This window comes from Panulirus ornatus, chromosome 39 (assembly GCF_036320965.1).
Source record: "Panulirus ornatus isolate Po-2019 chromosome 39, ASM3632096v1, whole genome shotgun sequence".
NCBI lineage: Eukaryota > Metazoa > Arthropoda > Malacostraca > Decapoda > Palinuridae > Panulirus > Panulirus ornatus.
In genome coordinates this window covers 6,949,187-6,963,105 of record NC_092262.1, presented here as the reverse complement: position 1 = coordinate 6,963,105, position 13,919 = coordinate 6,949,187, and positions in this window count along the sequence as shown.

The following is a 13,919-nucleotide window of genomic DNA, read 5'->3' as shown; positions in this document are numbered from 1 at the left end:
CCACAACCGCGCATCCCTCGCCCATCCGCCACGTACTCATCCCACCCTCTAGACCCACTCATCACCTAGCTCTCGTCCATGCTTTACATCTTCAGTGTCGTCTCCTCCCCGCGCCTCCAACATCACTCCTTCCGGCCCTATCGCTTGCCGGCCATCAAACGCAGCCAGTGTCCCGTGATCGTGCGCCCCCCCCCCCCCCCCCCCAAGGGGACACTTGGGTCTCCATCTTCAGGAGAGTCTATCAGATAACGAAAGATTCCCATCTGATGGTTTTAAGCCCTCTCACTGGGGAGGAGGAGGAGGACGAGGAGGAGAACCTAGATGGATACAACTCCACCAACGTCCGCCCTCCCCAGGCCAGAGGCCTTACCTACCATTCCATCATTTCCTTAACCCTGATCCCCGCCCTGACCCGTGACGCCCATCATCCCAGCCCTGAACCACGACCCCAGTGCTCCCCCCCCCCCACTTGCCTAAACACGTCCCTGCCAGACATGCGCCACCAGACACCTCATGACTCCCGCGTGAGTCATGAGGCGGCGATCTTTGGCCCACGGGACCCCATAATTCCATTGCAGGACTCTCGACATGCACATCAGTTGTGACATTTTGGACTGGAAACTGTTCCAACTCGGCCATTTACGCAGGTCTCATCAGGACCCCTACTTTTATTCATGATGGCCTGACTCTTGGGTATGATGACCTGGCCACTGACCAGACCCTCAAGAGTGCTCAAGAGTGATGACCTGGCCTTTGACCTGACCCTTAAGAGTGCTCAAGAGGTTGAAGTGCCACGCAACAATGCTCCACAAACCCATTTCATAAATGAATAAAAAAAAATCCCCAACCCAAATACGGTGTGTTTGATGCCTCTTCGCGTCGCGTTAGAGTACCATTTGTTGAGGCGTAGTCACACCACAAGACACAAGCTCCCCGACATCTCCAGCCGCCGGGATGTAGTCACACCACAAGACACAAGCTCCCCCTGACATGTCCAGCCGTCGGGATGTAGTCACAAGACACAAGCTTCCCCAGACATGTCCAGCCGTCGGGATGTAGTCAAACCACAAGACACAAGCTCCCCCAGACATGTCCACCCGTCGGGGTGTAGACACACCACAAGACACAAGCTCCTCCAGTTATATCCAGCCGTCGGGATGTAGACACAAGCTCCCCCAGACATGTCCTGCCGTTGGGGTGTAGACACACCACAAGACACAAGCTCCTCCAGATATGTCCAGCCGTCGGGATGTAGACACAAGCACCCCAGACATGTCCAGCCGTCGGGATGTAGACACACCACAAGACACAAGCTCCCCCAGACATGTCCAGCCGTCGGGATGTAGACACACACCCCAGACATGCTACACTAGACCCTCCAACCCTTGTAATCCAGCCAAGTAAGGCGATACGTGTGTCACCGCGTCGAGCGAGGTCGAGTGTGCCGTGAGAAGGTCGTGCGCAGCGCTGATCTCACGTCTCTTTATATGTGTCAAGTGAGGTGGGGGCGTCTGACAGCTTCCTATACATCACTCGCACTTCAACCACCCGACATGGAGAGCAAGACATCAGGTTGGTTTCTCTATTCGTCTTGCTCCATCTACCCTACTGGCAGGGAGAGGAAAACGTCTGGTAAAATTCCCCCGTATCACTCTTGCTTCAAACACCCGACGGATGCTTTACTTACGGACGAGAATCGAATAGAATATATCAAACCACTAACGACGGGCACGTATGCGACATCATGTAACTTCACAGGCATCTAGCTCGGTCAGGGGCGTCGGATTTGCATGCTATTTATACACAGCAAAGCCCTGACGGCACTGCTCACTGTAATTCTAAGATCGCACGGTGATATCTGAAGATGAGAAGTTCTACATGTAGGATGCATGGCTGCGACATCGTGGAACTGAACGACTAAACAGTCAAGTCGGTATTGCGTCTGCCACAGAGGCCACCAGTGTGAGTGGGTCCTCACGACAATGTCTAAGTCTGTGTACCATCTGACACAGGCAGCACCGGTGTCTGTGCACAGTCTCATCTCTCTTAGAGGTTGTTTCCGGATAGTTCATACACCTGTGATTACCACAGCTTCCTTAACAGGACCTTGTTTCCAAGGGTGACCCCCACTTACCTACTCCCGGCACATACATAATGATGTGCCCCACCCTCTCTCCATTTAAAACATACCATCACATCATCCTAACAAATGATGGTGCTATAAAACACACCTGCAAAGCACAATATTCGGGCAGATTTCATGGTAGCCATTGTAACTGTCACGGAAGGCTTTTACCACGACTTAAAAAGGGTATATATCACAAGATATACGATCGACTAGTTTGTTCCTGTTCGAAGACTGTCGGTCGAAGGGTCTATCATATCAATAAGCACTATGTGAGGGACACGCCACGGGCCTTTGAGTATGTGAGCTACACTCTGCAAGACGTCATGTTGCGCACTCTCAAGATTTATGACCCACTCTCAGCCTCCAAGCACACTGTAAGTGACACCAAGCACACGTTAAAGGAATTTAGTGAGCCATCAGACGACCATCAAGCGGATGGTGCACCATGAGCCATCCATGTCCACCTGCCGAGCCACAGAGGTCATTTCATATTCCAACCAACCACTAAACTTGCCCTTGCTACGTCCTAGGCCAGTCTAGATCACTCTCTTAAGCCTCAGGTGTTGGCTCGACCCCCGTCTTCCCTCTACTCCAGTCTTAACCTCCCTCCCTCCGCTGAATGAATCCATAACTCAACTACTAATCGACTATTAAGCCTTCTGGGTCATCCATACCAATCCCCGTCCATCCATCTCCCCGGAGGCCAATCCAGGCGTCACTCACACTCCCTCTCAGGTCATCTTGTCCCCATCATCACTCGGCAAGTCCCTGCCATGAAGTAGCCCTTAACCTTACCTCAAACCAGCGTCAGCCCAAGGATACCCTAGCGGGTTCCCCAAGTCTCCGCCATCCTCCAGACGATCGAACTCCTTATCCCTTCCTCCCCCAACGTCGGCCCAAGGTTGCCCCAGATTTCCTCCAGCCTCCAGACGGCCAAGCCCTCAGCCCTGCCTCCTCCAGCCAGCCGGTTTCCCCATACAGGTGTCCGACCAATACGCTGGTGTAACCGGCCAGGTACACGAGTCGTGAAGTGTGCCAACATGAAGGTCAGCCGGTATCATCACCACACTCCGACAAAGTGGCAACAATGGCCGACTAGTCGGGCAAGCCTAGCTTCGCCTGCTCACACATCTAATGGTCTTAAGCCTTTCCTTCACCCGGAAGCAACAAAGGTGATGTTAACAATAAGACGGGGTTCAGTCTGAGTGTCTCTCTGATGCTCACATCATGTGGCCGACGGCGCTCAAAGAGGCGGCGTCTCGATTCATATTCTCATCAAAAGAGGAGAACATTTTCCGCATCACAGTGACAGATCTTGTTCTAGTCTCTCTCTCTCTCTCTCTCTCTCTCTCTCTCTCTCTCTCTCTCTCTCTCTCTCTCTCTCTCTCTCTCCCCCAGATATGCGACGGCTCTAATCATAAAGAAGTCTATCCCTTACGGTAACAAGAGTGGAAAGCTCTATCCTCACACTATACAAGAAGGCAACAGGTAACCATACATGAAAAAAGAGTATAATCCTCTGTTCAAAAACGAAAAACGAGAGAGAGAGAGAGAGAGAGAGAGAGAGAGAGAGAGAGAGAGAGAGAGAGAGAGAGAGAGAGAGAGAGAGAGAGAAATACATTCTTACAGAAAGTAAATCCTACTTATATGTACTGCCAGATGCTTACCCAAAATTGTTACTAAAACACACACACACACACGGACCTCCGTTACTGACCGTCACACACGCATGGGCCGCCTGGGATCAAATCCTCGTCGCGGCAGCCGGTCCACAGTTCACCCAGCTGTTCATCCTCCCCCTAGGGATTAGTCGATAAAAAGGGTACCATGGCATGGGCTAGGGTGTGTGTGTGTGTGTGTGTGTGTGTGTGTGTGTGTGTGTGTGTGTGTGTGTGTGTGTGTGTAAGAGTAAAGACTGACATATATACAAAGTTAAGAGACGAGGTAACACTGGCGTCAAACTCTCTCTCTCTCTCTCTCTCTCTCTCTCTCTCTCTCTCTCTCTCTCTCTCTCTCTCTCTCTCTCCACGTAGCACACAAACGGTAAACGCACACACACTGGTGTGAAGACTTACCGATCCGCTGCACTTCTGTTGTCGCTGGATATGAAAAAGGTAACTCTTTTCATTTCTTTCAGCAATGGCCAGGTCAAGGGTGAGGTCAAAGGCTAGGCCATCGTGGCCAAAGCTAACGTCGTGGTTGAAAGGCTCCAACACAGAGGGCGTCTCCGCTGGCTGACCCAACGTCTCAAGACGTGCTGGCGGAAGTAATCTATTACAGGCTTAAACCGCAACTCTCATCCTCCCTCCCTCCCCACCAAGCATGATCCAAGAGACAGATGACCCTCCACTGGCCACAGTCACACTCTCTCTTGCCCACACCCGCAAGCAGGGGACGACCCTCCACTGCCCCCACAATGATATCCTACCCCACACCCTCAGCAGGAGACGACCATCCACTGGCCATAGTAACTTTCTCTAGCTTACACCCTTTCTACTGGCCACAGTGACTCCCGCCAGCCCACACCCCCAGCAGGAGACGACCCTTTACTGGCCACAGTGACTCCCACCAGCACACACACCCAGCAGGAGACGACCTTCTACTGGCCACAGTAACTCCCACCAGCCCACACCCCCAGCAGGAGACGACCATCTGCCGGACACAGTGACTCCCACCAGCCCACACACCCAGCAGGAGACGACCATCTGCCGGACACAGTGACTCCCACTAGCCCACACCCCCAGCAGGAGACGACCTTCTACTGGCCACAGTGACTCCCACCAGCCCACACCCCCAGCAGGAGACGACCATCCGCCGGACACAGTGACTCCCACCAGCCCACACCCCCGGCAGGAGACGAGCATCTGCCGGACACAGTGACTCCCACCAGCACACACACCCAGCAGGAGACGACCTTCTACTGGCCACAGTGACTCCCACCAGCCCACACCCCCAGCAGGAGACGACCATCTGCCGGACACAGTGACTCCCACCAGCCCACACCCCAAGCAGGAGACGACCATCTGCCGGACACAGTGACTCCCACCAGCCCACACACCCAGCAGGAGACGACCATCTGCCGGACACAGTGACTCCCACTAGCCCACACCCCCAGCAGGAGACGACCTTCTACTGGCCACAGTGACTCCCACCAGCCCACACCCCCAGCAGGAGACGACCTTCTACTGGCCACAGTGACTCCCACCAGCCCACACCCCCAGCAGGAGACGACCATCTGCCGGACACAGTGACTCCCACCAGCCCACACACCCAGCAGGAGACGACCTTCTACTGGCCACAGTGACTCCCATCAGCCCACACCCCCAGCAGGAGACGGCCTTCCACTTGCCCTCATAATGACACCCCAGCCCACATCCTCAGCAGGAGACACATAACCCTCAGAAAGCATCCCCAGCTTCGCATTCCGAGCAGAGGTCCACAAGGACGTGGCAGTGAAGCAGGGGACACGGCCAGCACCGCATCAGATGCGTCAGGCCATCAGCTAAAGGCCACACTGGCATTTAAAACCCCTCGCGTAAAATAAACGCCCACCACAACGTTACAGTTTGGTGGCATCAATTTTTTAAAACGGATAACATTCCAGCTGACATCTAGCGGTAAGGACGGGTAAACACGCCATCCAAAAGGCTACAGTTCATGCACTGAAGGACACAGGAAAATTTACCGTTTGCACAATACTAAAGGAATGTCTACAGGATAGTGTGTATAAAAGTATCCTTCGCCTGTAGGTATGTACAATACTAAAGGAATGTCTATAGGATAGACAGTGAGTAAGAAGTGTCCTTCGCCTGTATGTGTGTAAAATACTAAAATGTCGATAGAATAATGTTACAGGAACGTCTATAAGGTAGTTTGTATAGAAACGTTCGCCTGTGGTATGTACAATACCAAAGGAATGTCTACAGGATAGTGTTAAAGGAATGTCCATATAGTGTGTAAAAAGTGTTCGCCAATGGTAAGGAGCATAATTAACTTGTATTTATGTGGCCGTGTATGGCAAGGAGCCACTTAACACATAGTGAGTCACAGGAGAAGTGGATTTCTCATCATGTCAGACCCTCCAAAAGATATTCTTTTTCAGGCTCCAAGGATTCCTCTTACGGAGCCGGGGGTAGGGGGTGTGACAGTCGCATCCTGCTCTGCCTGGAGAGAGAGAGAGAGAGAGAGAGAGAGAGAGAGAGAGAGAGAGAGAGAGAGAGAGAGAGAGAGAGAGAGAGAGGAGTATGTGTGTGTGTGTGTGTGGGTGTGTGTGTGTGTGTGTGTGTGTGTGTGTGTGTGTGTGTGTCTCCCAGCACACAAGGCGGCAACTGGCTCCCTGGTGCGCCTGACCAGCGCGCGCGCCACTTTAAAAAGAGGCTGCCCAGATGTGCCACTTCTGCCAAAGGGTCATCGGAAAGGATAAACAACAAACGGATTAACATACGCGAGGATCCTGCCTATCGAACCATAACTGTCATATCCAGGCACAAGGCAACTGATGTGGAAGGTCGATGGGGCAATGTGGAGGGGGTCGTGGGACAGCGTCAAAGGTCGTGGGACAACGCGAAAGGTCGTGGCACAATATGGAGGGGGTCATGGGAGACAGGAGGGGACGTCGTGGGACGATGTAAAATGGTCGTGGGACAATTCTAAAGGTTCGTGGGACATCGCGGAAGGTTGTGGAGCAACGTGGAGGGTCGTGAGTACGACCCCATCTCCCACCGAACAAAAAAGGTGCACTGCATGATACCCAACATGAATCGTATACGACGAGGGAAGTCACGAGAACGACCTACGACGCCAATAACGACAAGTCGCTATACACAGTAGGGGCCAAACAGGCACTAACTTCCACGACACTCCTCAGTGGCACAGTATCATGCAGACGATCCCCGTGGTGGGGTTTCCGGGAGCTGGCACTCGTGCAGTGTGTCCTCCACGACCATTCGCTCCAACCCCCCTTGAGAACGAAGGTACGACCCATGATGGCCTCCATTCGCTAAGGGTCAGATGAAAGAGCAAGCCATCATACCTAAAGGGTCGTAACGTCGTTCTCAGGGTCATACGACGGCGTCGCGATCAAGGGTCGTACCGCCGTGTTCAAGGGTCGTCCCGTCGTGTTCAAGGGTGATAACGTCGCGACCAAGGGTCGTAACGTCGCGATCAAGGGTCGTAACGTCGTGCTCAAGGGTCGTATCGTCGTGTTCAAAGGGTCGTACTGTCGCGATCAAGGGTCGTACCGTCGTGCTCAAGGGTCGTAATGTCGCGATCAAGGGTCGTACCGTCGTGCTCAAGGGTCGTACCGTCGCGATCAAGGGTCGTACCGTCGTGCTCAAGGGTCGTAATGTCGCGATCAAGGGTCGTACCGTCGTGCTCAAGGGTCGTACCGTCGTGCTCAAGGGTCGTAATGTCGTGATCAAGGGTCGCACCGTCGTTCCTCAAGGAGGTTAACCTTCAAGAGATTAATGGCTGGCGGACACGCAGCCTGAGTGGAAGGTTCTCTGGATCAATTTATTATCATTGTTAAATTAGGCTTAATCTGCGTAAATACGCACAAACTATCTAACAGTGATAACTAAGCGTGTGTGCGCGTGAGCGGATATACGCAGCATTGACAAAGATCACTTGACCGATGAAAAATCTTACATCGAGTAGACTCTATAAAACCGATGCCAAAAGAGAGAGAGAGAGAGAGAGAGAGAGAGAGAGAGAGAGAGAGAGAGAGAGAGAGAGAGAGAGAGAGAGAGAGAGAGAGAGAGAGAGAGAGACTTCCACATCTAATAACAAAGTTCATTACCTCTTTTGCCTATGAGGAGATAATGGAGCTGATTACCGTCCAAGCATGAGCTTGATGTAAGCTTGGTGTGTGTGTGTGTGTGTGTGTGTGTGTGTGTGTGTGTGTGTGTGTGTGTGTGTGTGTGTGTGTGTGTGTGTGTGTGCGCATAATGCTCCCCTATTTACGTTTAATTTTAGTTGTTTTTTCTTTTCTTTTGTATCAGGTATGCAACATGGTACTAAACTTAACCACCAAATGACCTGGTGTTGAATAAAGCTATGAGAGGAGATGGGCCATAAACCCACATCATCTGTACTTTGCAATAGTCTTAATCAACTTATCAATAAGTGTGAAATCTAAAGACGAAATACAAATAAAAAAAAAAAATATCTACTTCACGAAAGGTCCTTGTTCTCCCCAGCTTCCCATTACCCAAAGTAGACGTCCCCAGCAGACGAAGCTTCTGATAATGGCCATTAAAATTAAAAAGAAAAAAAAATTTGCCGCAGCCACAATTGTCTCTCTCGGCGGGTAGTTCAGACATACAATGTGGTTGTCGGCGGCTCAGCGCGCATGACTATCCCGCCCTTCCTCCTCCTCCTCCTCCCTGAGCAGATCTTCTTACCCCAGCCTTCAAGACTCAATGCCGAACCTTCCACTTCGTCGCGGTAAAAATCTTGCACGTCTCTCTCTCTCTCTCTCTCTCTCTCTCTCTCTCTCTCTCTCTCTCTCTCTCTCTCTCTGTAGCATACGCCTCAGTGCGTGGATGCGTAACACGTGACACAGGGCAGCACTGTCACGGCACGGTGTACATGGCCCACCACATTCCGTAACATGTAACACCCGGGGATACATTAACAAAAAAAAAGAAAAAAAAGAACCCCTTACTAACTCTCTCGTGGCTCGACCAACCGACAGTCAACAAAGCCTCGTGTGTATACTAACCTGAGCCCCTCATCTCATGACCAACACCTGAATCTTCTAAATAAACTCACATATGATTCTTAAAACCTTTTACTGAAGAAAAACTCTCCCATGACCCACCCGTGTGGCCAAATCTCTTGCCATCAACAGCGGCCATTTATAGACGACCAAGCGCCGTAGAGCCGTCCACCACCAACGGCTCCATCAAGCCCACTTGTGTCGGGGGAGGAGACCCACAGTGGTATCGGATGCCACCACACCCCCATACACCACTAACGACGGTGCCAGACGACCCTACCGACCCCCTGCACGCAGAATCTTGCCGTGCACGGCGGCGCCGTCTGCCATTAACCCCTATATACCTCGCAAGCTACACACTGCCCCCGACTCCCCTGTAACTCATGACTTTTCCAGCAGCGGTCACACTCTCTAATACTACTTTGAGTGGCCACGACGGTCCTCCAGGACCTCCCCCGAGTTCCGCTGTGACACGGGTGGCCCTCCGGTCAAGGCTCCCTGCGCTCCCGAGTGGCCTTGAGGACGCCTAAAAGAGACCGTTTGAGTTACCGTTGCGACACACAATCCGCCTCTGGCAGCGACAGCGACCTTGGTCCTGTGAATTTCCCCCCCAGGCAGCTTGTGTCATTCACGGTCATTCCCGGGGAATCTTATGCATATGATTCCGGTCTCTCATCAACCACACTCAGTGTTGTGCTGTGTGTGTGTGTGTGTGTGTGTGTGTGTGTAAGTGCGCACGCGCGTGCGTCACTACTGGGCGTTTCTCCACCATCTTGCGTAACCTCGAGCATCATCGTGTACGTTCCTGCGCACATTTGTCGTAACCCTGAGCATAATCGTGTACTTTTCCGCGCACATTTCTCGTAATCTCTGAGCCTCAATGTGTACTTTCCCCGCGCAAATCTCGCCCTTCGGAACGACACGTCCGGAACAGCAGCAGCATCATAGCTGCAGAACAACTGCCATCTGCTCCTCGTTACCGAGCACGACCCAATACTTCCCCGTAGGATCAGCAGCTTAAAAAGCTTGAGGCGAATGGTCGCCCTCGTAGGCCAAGCGAACTAAAGACCTGAGGGGGTCGGGTGCCACGCAACTTATATTCACCAACGCTAAATGGTCTATTTTCAGTACTTTCAGTACTTTACAAGTCACGCATTGGCAATAACTTCAGAACTCATCACTCGATGGCTATCTCTGCCCCAGACGCCAACACTGTACGAACCACTTGGTGGTTTAACTCATACACCAAAACTACACCAACCAAGGTATGGTTAACTCTACACCAGAACTCAACAAGATATGGCTCACTATACACAAGATATGGCTCACTATACACAAGATATGGTTCACTATACACGAGATATGGCTCACTGTACACAAGATATGGCTCATTGTACACAAGATATGGCTCATTGTACACAAGACATGGCTCATTGTACACAAGATATGGCTCACTATACACAAGATATGGTTCACTATACACGAGATATGGCTCACTGTACACAAAATATGGCTAATTGTACACAAGATATGGCTCATTGTACACAAGACATGGCTCATTGTACACAAGATATGGCTCACTATACACAAGATATGGTTCACTATACACAAGATATGGCTCATTGTACACAAGATATGGCTCATTGTACACAAGATATGGCTAATTGTACACAAGACATGGCTCATTGTACACAAGACATGGCTCATTGTACACAAGATATGGCTCACTATACACAAGATATGGCTCATTGTACACAAGATATGGCTCATTGTACACAAGATATGGCTCACTATACACAAGATATGGCTCATTGTACACAAGATATGGCTCATTGTACACAAGATATGGCTCATTGTACACAAGATATGGCTTACTATACACAAGATATGGCTCACTATACATAAAATATGGCTCACTATACACAAGATATAGCTCACTATACACGAGATATGGCTCATGACACACAAGATATGGCTCACTATACACGATATATGGCTCATTATACACAAGATATGGCTCGCTATACACAAGATATGGCTAACTATACACAAGATATGGCTCACTATTCACCAGACCAACACCAACGAAAGCACGGTTAACCCTACCCCAGTTAACTGTCCACCAAGCAGCACAGTAACTGCAGGTGACTTACAAGCCCTAACAAGGCAGTTCCATTCTACACCCAGCATTAACTGATTGGTCAAAGACATGACCAATGGGATTTCAACTGGGTGTCTAAAGACATGACGAATAGGACCTTAATGTACACCAAAAGATAGTAATACATCATGGCAATGGAATTCCCGATAACTCTCAAATGCTTGGTAAACCATCATTACAACCATAAGAAAAATACCCTTAGAGTGGTTACAGGTAATAACTTAAAATACGAGTATCATTGTTTAGCTGTTTACAATTTAGCTGACAGAGAACGCTAGGTTTCACAGCTGCAGATGTTAACTGCCTTGGTCAGACCTCACTTGGAATACACTGGTCAGTTCTGGTCACTAAAATTAAGGAGAAACTAGAACGATTCAGAGAAGAGCAACAAAACTAATTCTGTTGCTGACAAATACAGAAAAACTCAAATATCTAAAATCAGTCTCTCTAAAAAGAGCAAATTCTGTTACAATAGTTTCCTTAAAAAAAATACTGTATAATTTCAAAAACGAAACACAAAAACAAGTCTTCATATTTGTTAGAGACTCAATGATCGACAAAGGAGGAAGAGACCTATTGGCAACGTGAGCAAAGTTTTTGCAACTGTAGACCTGCAAAACCACGAAGTAAATTACCAACAACAACAAAAAAACTATGAAAACCGTCAGGTCAAAGCAAATGCTTTCATGAGAGTATCAGCAGACACAACCTAAGACGGAGACATAGACATATAAATCTAGTGGTTTAATACTGAACCACCTTTCTGTCTCAGAACTGAACCTCCTCGAAGGAAAACCCCACTCCAGTTAATGAACTTTTTCCCCCGTTCACACTTTCCTATAAAACTTCCATAACAAGCGGGGTTCAACCCCAGCCGTGTTTTCCAAGCTGATGTTGGGCCGGAGGGAGAGATGGTCGACGAGGTTCCTTCTGCTTTACTCTCCTGTCTCTCCCACAAACAATATGAAGACCCCAGGACACTATGACCGTCCTCCGCCAATTAACCTCCTCACAGACGCTCAGGTGACCCCGTTATCTGACCACCTGATGCACGAACCTACACCCTAGGTGACCCCCGTTGTCTGCCCACCTGATGCACGAACCTACACCCTAGGTGACCCCCGTTGTCTGCCCACCTGATGCCCGAACCTACACCCTAGGTGACCCCCGTTGTCTGCCCACCTGATGCACGAACCTACACCCTAGGTGACCCCCGTTGTCTGCCCACCTGATGCACGAACCTACACCCTAGGTGACCCCCGTTGTCTGCCCACCTGATGCACGAACCTACACCCTAGGTGACCCCCGTTGTCTGCCCACCTGATGCACGAACCTACACCCTAGGTGACCCCCGTTATCTACCCACCTGATGCACGAACCTACACCCTAGGTGACCCCCGTTATCTACCCACCTGATGCACGAACCTACACCCTAGGTGACCCCCGTTATCTACCCACCTGATGCACGAACCTACACCCTAGGTGACCTCCGTTATCTACCCACCTGATGCACGAACCTACACCCCAAGTGACCCCCGTTGTCTGCCCACCTGATGCCCGAACCTACACCCTAGGTGACCCCCGTTGTCTGCCCACCTGATGCACGAACCTACACCCTAGGTGACCCCCGTTGTCTGCCCACCTGATGCACGAACCTACACCCTAGGTGACCCCCGTTATCTACCCACCTGATGCCCGAACCTACACCCCCCCCCCCTTTCCACTACTGAAATATGGGTTGCAGATCCGGTAGAGTTATGGCCCCCATCTACTTAGGTTAACAGACACTTGGTTTTAAGTACCGTAATCCTATCATGGTCTCTACCATCTGACCCTTACAGCTACACAGGTACCACATGGCTTACCTCCACCACCATAACCACCACATCATGTTTTCTCTGGTGGTTTGCTGGGGATGATATCCACCCGGACGACATCCACAGCACAGCCATGCGAACTTCTGACTCTGGATGACATCCACCTGTGAGCAGCTACCACACTGTAGTCATACAACACTTGCTCCCTGACCCCAAACCTTCAGGTTGAGACATCACTAAACACTACCAAGGGAGATGGACGGGTATGGGAAAGAAGGTCATTTTAGGTCGAGGAAAGGTGGAAAAAAATGGAGTCCAGGTAACCTCATGGGTTCCTAAGGAGGGAAAAGCCCCCCCCCCCCAGCACAAGACGGGAGAGGCGCCCCTAATACCGCATAATTACAGTTTAATTACACCTCCTGTTTCAATTACTTTCCGGGGGGGTGTTAGGGGGCTGGTTCAAGACGGGGGAGAAACCGGCCCTATCGCGGATGGCAATCAGAGGCGAAAGCAGCACCGTACTGCATGAGAGAGACGACCATGGTGGCTGCCACCAATGGGACGACTCCCGCCCCCAGCGCACTATCACTCTCCTCAGTACGGCAGTGGAGACGCTGAGGGGGAGGCGGCTGCAGGGGACGGAGCAGCATGACTGAAGGTGAAGGTCACTGCGTCTGGAGGGAAAATATACAGGCTGAAATAGCGTGGACGTACCTGCTGTAGCGGGAGCTATGACGGAACATAGTGGGAGGGATGGAAACGAAGGTGTGGAACAGAATTATCAGGGAAAAGATCAGTGGAACGGAGCAAGGAGGAGAAAGAGTCCAGCGGCAGGAGCCAGCAGATAAGAACGGAGCAAGGAGGAGGAGGAGTCCAGCGGCAAGAGCCAGCAGATAAGAACGGAGCAAGGAGGAGAAAGAGTCCAGCGGCAGGAGCCAGCAGATAAGAACGGAGCAAGGAGGAGGAGGAGTCCAGCGGCAAGAGCCAGCAGATAAGAACGGAGCAAGGAGGAGAAAGAGTCCAGCGGCAGGAGCCAGCAGATAAGAACGGAGCAAGGAGGAGAAAGAGTCCAGCGGCAGGAGCCAGCAGATAAGA